General features: G+C 39.8%; 1 pseudogene; it reads left to right on the top strand.

Annotated features, from left to right (window-relative positions):
• The first annotated feature begins 5,039 nt into the window (after positions 1-5,039).
• Positions 5,040-6,774, top strand: part of LOC107676168 (alpha-2-macroglobulin-like) — a 6,276-nt pseudogene continuing 4,541 nt past the window's right edge.

The following is a 6,774-nucleotide window of genomic DNA, read 5'->3' as shown; positions in this document are numbered from 1 at the left end:
CCTGTCAGGCCGGAGCGATGATTCAAAAACATGAAAACCCATTATAAACGAGGCATTCGTTGCATCCAGTGGGGACATAATTATGGATTATAATGACTTATACTGTCTTTTTACGCGTTGCGTTGCATCGCACTGTGTAAACATAAAACCATGTCTGCATTTGTGATCGGAGAAATGACAAACAGCAAGCCCTACTCTACACTGCCCAAAAAAATCGATTTAAATATAAAAAATATCAAATATAAAAAGTCTTTAAATATAAAAAACGTACTTACAGTCTGTGTGTCAGAACAGCCAGCATTGTAGTCTACTATACCAGGATCAGTAAACAGTCCTCCATAAAATGTGCTGCACACATCTGAATATTTGGGTTGAAGTGTTCTGGAACAGTGTTGAGTGAGTGAGAACGGCGCGGCCGGCGGATTCCACGAAGGAGGCTTGCGGTAACCACATGTGACGACCCCGGGCTGGACTCCGCTTCGTCCACGGTGAAAGCCGATCCGGCGATCCACAGCGAAGTTCTTGTATTTCCTCAGCAACCAGCATGGATCAGCTTCAGTTAAGAGGCTGACTCTTAACTTTTAAAAAGAATATCTCTTTGGATTTGAGACTTTAGTCTTTGCAACTTTACAAATCTTCTGTATGCACCACGAGCTTGTATCACTCCAAAGAGAAAGGAAAAATTGAAATCGCATCATATGACCCCTTTAACATAATTATATCTTTTGTTGGTTAACATTAATGACACGGACAGGTACTTAATTAGGAATGCTGTCCCTTTAAGATGGAATGCATGCATGCGATACTGACACACGTTCAGTTTTCACCCACCTGTTTACGTTCACTTAATCCATAACCGACTGTATTTACGTGAGATACTCTACATGATAGACATTTGGACTGCTGTGTGTGTATTTGAGCTCTGAGAACTGATCGCGCACTGTATATGAGAACTGAAGAAGTGGAGCGTGCGCGAGAGAGCACTTCTATCAGCGCGATTCCGCTTATCCCGCCTTCACTAACAAAGTTAATCGACAGTGAATTGTGACTCCCGGGAAAAACGGGACGTCTGGTCACCTTATCCCTACTATTGGGTGCTAAGGCCATTGTTTCAGATCGCTAGTTCGCATTTTGGTAGCCTATCCATCCACTGCGGCTGCCATACTGAGACTAGATATGCAAAAGCCCCTTATCCGATTGCAATCCAATGACAGGGACGCACATTTTGAAGGACAAGACAGTAGCCTATAGGATGTATTTTGAATGACCGGTTGTCCTCAAATATCTTGTTCTAACGTTATAGTCCCATCTTGTCTTGTTAACGAACACTCAGCATAAATTTTGTCATAGTTTTTATCATCAGATATTAGTTTTAGCTCGTCAACTTCTCATCTTAGTCACAGAAAAAATGTTTGTTAACAAATATTTTTCGTCATCGTCTTCATTAATGAAATTAACACTGCTTTGGTAGAAGTTGAAGTCACCGTTTAGAATATTACTTGAGTTAAAGTCTTAAAGTATGGGATATTTATTGTACTCAAGTACGAAAAGTATTTTTGTAATCTTAAACGTACTTAAGTATTGAAAGTAAACGTTCATACACAGCTTGAGTAGCAAGATTGTGTTCGGTTTTAACTTTTTCTTCCATTTTGTATTTTTGGGTAAGAATAAGAAGCACTCCAACATAAGAAATTTCTCGAATCTGCATATGAAATAGGATTTAGATGTATTTACACAGTTTATGTATCTCAGAAGGGACATGGATGCATTTAAACTGCAGTTACAGATGGATAAATAATGTTTTGTTTTTAACATAAAACGTTAAATACTGATATTTGAAATAATTTAAAACATAAAAGAATAGTCGAAATGTGAAATTAAAACCGCCAGTAGGTGGCAGCAAGTGACTGTTAACAATTGAGTCATTGAGATTCAAACGATTCATTCAAATGACTGATTCATTCAGGAACAAAGCATTTGATTGTCGGTGCGTTCCAAACGGGATCTATCGTCCTCCGAAGGGCACTTCGGAGTGAAAACAATCATGGCCGCCATATTGAAGGGTCGTTCCAAACCAAGTTTTGGGAAGTGCTCAAAACTGGCCACTTCAAAGGCCCCTTCGGAATCGGGCTCCCATGATCCTTTGCACAGATTCTTTGCATGATGACGGCGCCTCCATGTGGGCACGTGATGATGACGCAGAAGGGCACTTCAAAAAACAGTTGTTTGGTCGCCTACACCCTTCAACCCTTCGAAACTCTCACTCCGGAGGGTAAACCCTTTGAAGGGATTAGGGCATAGGTATGAGCCCTTCTGAATGGAATGCAGTGTGTGTTAATGAGTGAATCACTGAATCATTTTTATCAACCGATTCTTTTATTAAAAAGCTGATTCATTCAATAAGTAAACACCGTCCATTGCTCAGAGACGCAAAACAGTGCTGTGTGATCTTTGTTTGGAACTATTTTCTTTGGCAACATTGAGTAAAAACAAGCAATATCATGTCTAAAATGTAAGTCTCTTATTGCTTTACTGAACTTGTATAAAATGATTATTAAATGCGTTATCATGCTGATATCTGCAGAAAAACAGTACTCTTTGTGTGATATAGATTAAGGTAATTCAATTATATACATATAAAAAGCATACAAAAAGCATTTTTGCCGTCTACAATTTAGAATGCCTGGAATTTTGAGTTTTAATAGACTAATAAATCAACATGCGTGCACTCTGTGTGTGATTTGGTGATATCTGATAATGTCAGATCGCACATCATTAAAACAACACTTACCATATTATCACAGATATACTGTATATCGCACACCCCAGACTCGACCTGAGTGGAAAATTAGATCATCCGCGGTTGTGTGCGCACTTGTTTGCACATGAGCAAAGGTGTTTTTAGGAGTCTAACTTGCAGACGCCAGACTTGCTTTCCTGCAGTCGGTGTTCTTCTGACTTCTGACTATTTTGTAGGCCTAAATATGCTTCGGGGAAATGTATCGGAGTAAAAGTATACATTTTAATTAGGAAATGTAGTGGAGTAAAAGCAAAAGTTGGCTGAAATATAAAAACTAAAGTAAAGTACAGATACTCCTTAAAAATACTTAAGTACTGTAAAGAAGTTTTATTACTTCGTTACATTACACCACTGCCAGCCATATACAAAAAGAGATACATGCACATACACTCGGACAAAAAAATAATAATAATAAATAAAATAGCCTAAATTAAAAAAGAATGCTTTTCTCAATCTCTAAAATGTAGTTAGCAATTCCATCAGCAGAAACCAAGCAGCAGGATGCTTCTGCTCTATTCAAAGCCCGTTCACAGCCCTGATCTCTGTACAGCAAAGAGAAAAAGAGCTAAAACGAGCCCTTTCCAAACTCAAATCTCCTTCACAGCCATCAAACTAAACGAAAATCAGGCGTCTCTTTCAGAAACCTACACGGCTTCTGATTGATCTGTCATTCAGTGATTTCTTTAAGCCTCTCGCGATCATCTGCCCTAATAGCAGCAACATTAAAACGTTCTTAATTATTGGAAACATGCTATATTTTCTTGAGGGCGGAGTTAATATCAAATTAAAAGACTAAAATCATTGTTTAAAAATGTATTATATATAACGTTTGCAGTATTTAAGATGTGTTGTTTTAAAGCTAAACTGGAGTAATAAACGACCAAATTAATTCCAGGCTGGAGGTTAATTATTGACGTTAACGAGCTTAATGAATTAATTCCTTCAATTAAGAGCGTTTAAATATGGCTGCCATCAGTGCAGCTGATTGAGAGTGTCTGTGGCGCAGTGAAGAACTGTAGAGCTTGGTGAAGTTCTGCAGGGTTTCTGAAAGAGGCACTTGATTTGGTTCTAGTCTTGGATGATTGTTCTTCATGGCTATGAAGGAGTTTTGTATATGGAGTGCCTTCATCAGTTCTTCCGCAGTATCACGCAGCAGAATAATAGTCCACTGCTGCAGTTGTATGGATTCTTAATGCATTTATTGCAACTACATTTAATATTTTTTCATCAAACAAACAGGCTAATGAATAGCTCGACACAACTCATACTGGGGCAGAGTCTAGACACGGCTTTCTTCTGTGTAGATATAAATTCTATTCTTTGCATCAGCTGGGCATGGCAGGGTATGATATGACAGCTGTCATAGCCTACCCTGCTCACCCAGTAAGTCTGTTTGTTTGTTTAATTAAGAAATTAATTAATTCGTTTCAAAATAAATATTTTAAACACTAAGACAAAAAGGAAAGAATAATAAATTGGCTTGGGTATATATAGGCCTATAATGTTCACGCAAGAACTGTCATTCTGACTGACAACCGAAGAACAACAGATATTAAATAGCCTACTGTTAGAATTTTATAATGTAGTCTTGTGTTTTATTAAAATTGATTATAATTGATATCTCAAAAGGATATGCGCTTGTGCGCAGCGTGAGCTGCAATGCAAGATTTTTATAAAATATAATAACTTGCCATTTTGGTTTGTTTCTCACCAAACCCTCAGTATACCTTCAGAATGCTTGGAATATACGCCATGTGATGCATAAGATTATTTTAAGACCGATATGCATCCAATCGCAAGCAAAGTGGTCTATCTCCTGGATGGTAGCCAATGGCCCAACAAACTGCTGCTGAATGTGACTAAAAACACGACTGGACTGGCCGCCTTCTCCCTAAAGCTGATCTGAATCTGGTGGTACGATTTGCCTTAATCCTATTTTTAAATGAAGACTTCTCTTGCAAGAAACCAATTCTATTAATTTGTTCCTCAGGCAAGTGCAGCTTCACAGGTTGGTTCAGTATGGTTCTAAATCGCCCTACTTCAGTACGGACACGAGGACTGTGCCACTTTTCCAAACTTCTACTCCCAATAACCCAACGTTTAGTGAACTGACTATAGTGAAGTTTGAGCAGCCACTGAAGTGTGGTGCCAAGTATTCAGTGACAATCAAGTATTCTGTTGTTGGAGAAACTGGTGACTACAGTGCTGACATCTGTTTGGTGAGTGGACGCTGGTTTTGATGAAAGCAGTAGTACTTTTTTAGCACTTTTTAAATACCAGTCTGTCTTTCCGGTGTTGTCCAGAGGAGTTTTTTTTTTTTTTCTGCATGGATTTCAGAAGGTCCAAGTGAGGGCTTTGAATACCCTTACAAGTGGCACGGTGTCATTTGAGCTGTCAGTCAGTCTTGATATGGCTCCAGTAGTGGAGATTCTGGCCTTCTGTGTTCTGCTCAGTGAGAATGTAGTTGCTGCTAGTGCAGCTTTTGACAAATGTTTCCAAAACCGGGTATGTGGACATCTAGCATCGCTTTACTTCATGTGGGGTGTGGCAACACGTCCTTCAGCTTGTTCTTGTTCCAGGTGTCTCTGCAGTTTTCTCCACCTACAGCTGTTCCTAGTGAGGGTAATGGTTTTGACTGTCTCTGCTCAAGCAGGATCCCTGTGTGGCCTCAGCGCTGTTGATCAGAGTGTCCGGATCATGGAGCCAGGCAGACGTCTGAGTGCTGAAGTGGTATCCATGTGCAATTCATTAAATTATTGGACTTAAATTATCAAGTTTAACTTTGTCAATTCGAGTTATGCAGATGGATCAATTGGTGAAACCAAAGCTATTATGTTGCATGCAACAGGTCAAACTATTGTTTTACAGTCCCAAGTGTTTCACTTTCTTCCAATGTGATTGCTGGTTGAACTTATTTGGATTCACATCCATTGCTGACATGCCTATTAGGAAAAATTGTGTGTGTTCTTTTTAAAACTAGACCAACACTCAGTGGTTTGCTTCAAGACGCTTGTCTGTGGCTTTCTCTTAAACGGTTTAATGAGGTGTTTTTGACCATTCACCTCACCATGTTTTTAGGTGTTCAACTTTCTCCCAGTGCGATCACTATCAGATTATCCGTATCCTGTGGAGGATGAACAGGAGTGCCTGAATGTTCGACCCCCGTCGAGCTGTTCCTACAGACCAAGCTTACAAAGTTTTCAAGGTTGGAAATTGTTTGCAGTCACTTAGTGGCTGGATACTCATTTAGTTTTCAAATGCATCTTTTGCTTTGCTTTGAGAGTGTGGGGATGAAGGTTGCAACAAATCTGCCTGTCCAAGAAACTCACTGCCTGATGTACAGAGGCCTGAATTACTATCGCAACTTCTATCGCAGTAGGTCTCCTAGGTTCCTGATCTAAATCTTTACTTAAAGGTCTGTCAAAGGTTTGCTGGGTAATTATTTGTATAGTAGGGTTTTTTTATTTTTGTTTATTTTTTATTTTTTTCCCCCAGTGCCTTATGGTCCTGTAGCCTTCGAAATGGCTGCTGCACCAGTAGGAGAGGGCGCTGGAGGTGATGGCAGCTCTTTTGATGGGACTTATTTTCCAGAAACGTGGATCTGGCAGCTTGCTCAAGTGGGGTCAGTGAATCTTGTTTCAGCAAAATGATTCTCCTAAGGCCCGGTCCACACGAACACTGGTATTTTCAAAACTGCTGGGGGGGGGGTTTGTTTCTTTGCGGTTTGGCCATGTGTCCCCACATGCAGTATCCGGTCACTGAAACAGAACCTTAAACTACTGCCAAGGTGAAGATTTTCTGAAACTCCGGTTTCACTGGCTTCACAACATTGCAAATGGGGTTGTTTTTTTTGGCTTGTGATGTTGGCGTGCACATTTCCTCTTGCCAGTTACAGACTTGCCTCATGTAAATGTGGTTTTATGGTCAGGTTTATGCCACCTGCTGGTTTGGCATGTGACAGTGCGTCAAGTGTT

The sequence above is a fragment of the Sinocyclocheilus anshuiensis genome, unplaced genomic scaffold (genome assembly GCF_001515605.1).
Source record: "Sinocyclocheilus anshuiensis isolate Anshui unplaced genomic scaffold, SAMN03320099.WGS_v1.1 scaffold3927, whole genome shotgun sequence".
Classification (NCBI taxonomy): domain Eukaryota; kingdom Metazoa; phylum Chordata; class Actinopteri; order Cypriniformes; family Cyprinidae; genus Sinocyclocheilus; species Sinocyclocheilus anshuiensis.
The sequence above is the reverse complement of the archived record's forward strand: the minus strand, read 5'-3'. Positions and strand labels throughout refer to the sequence as shown.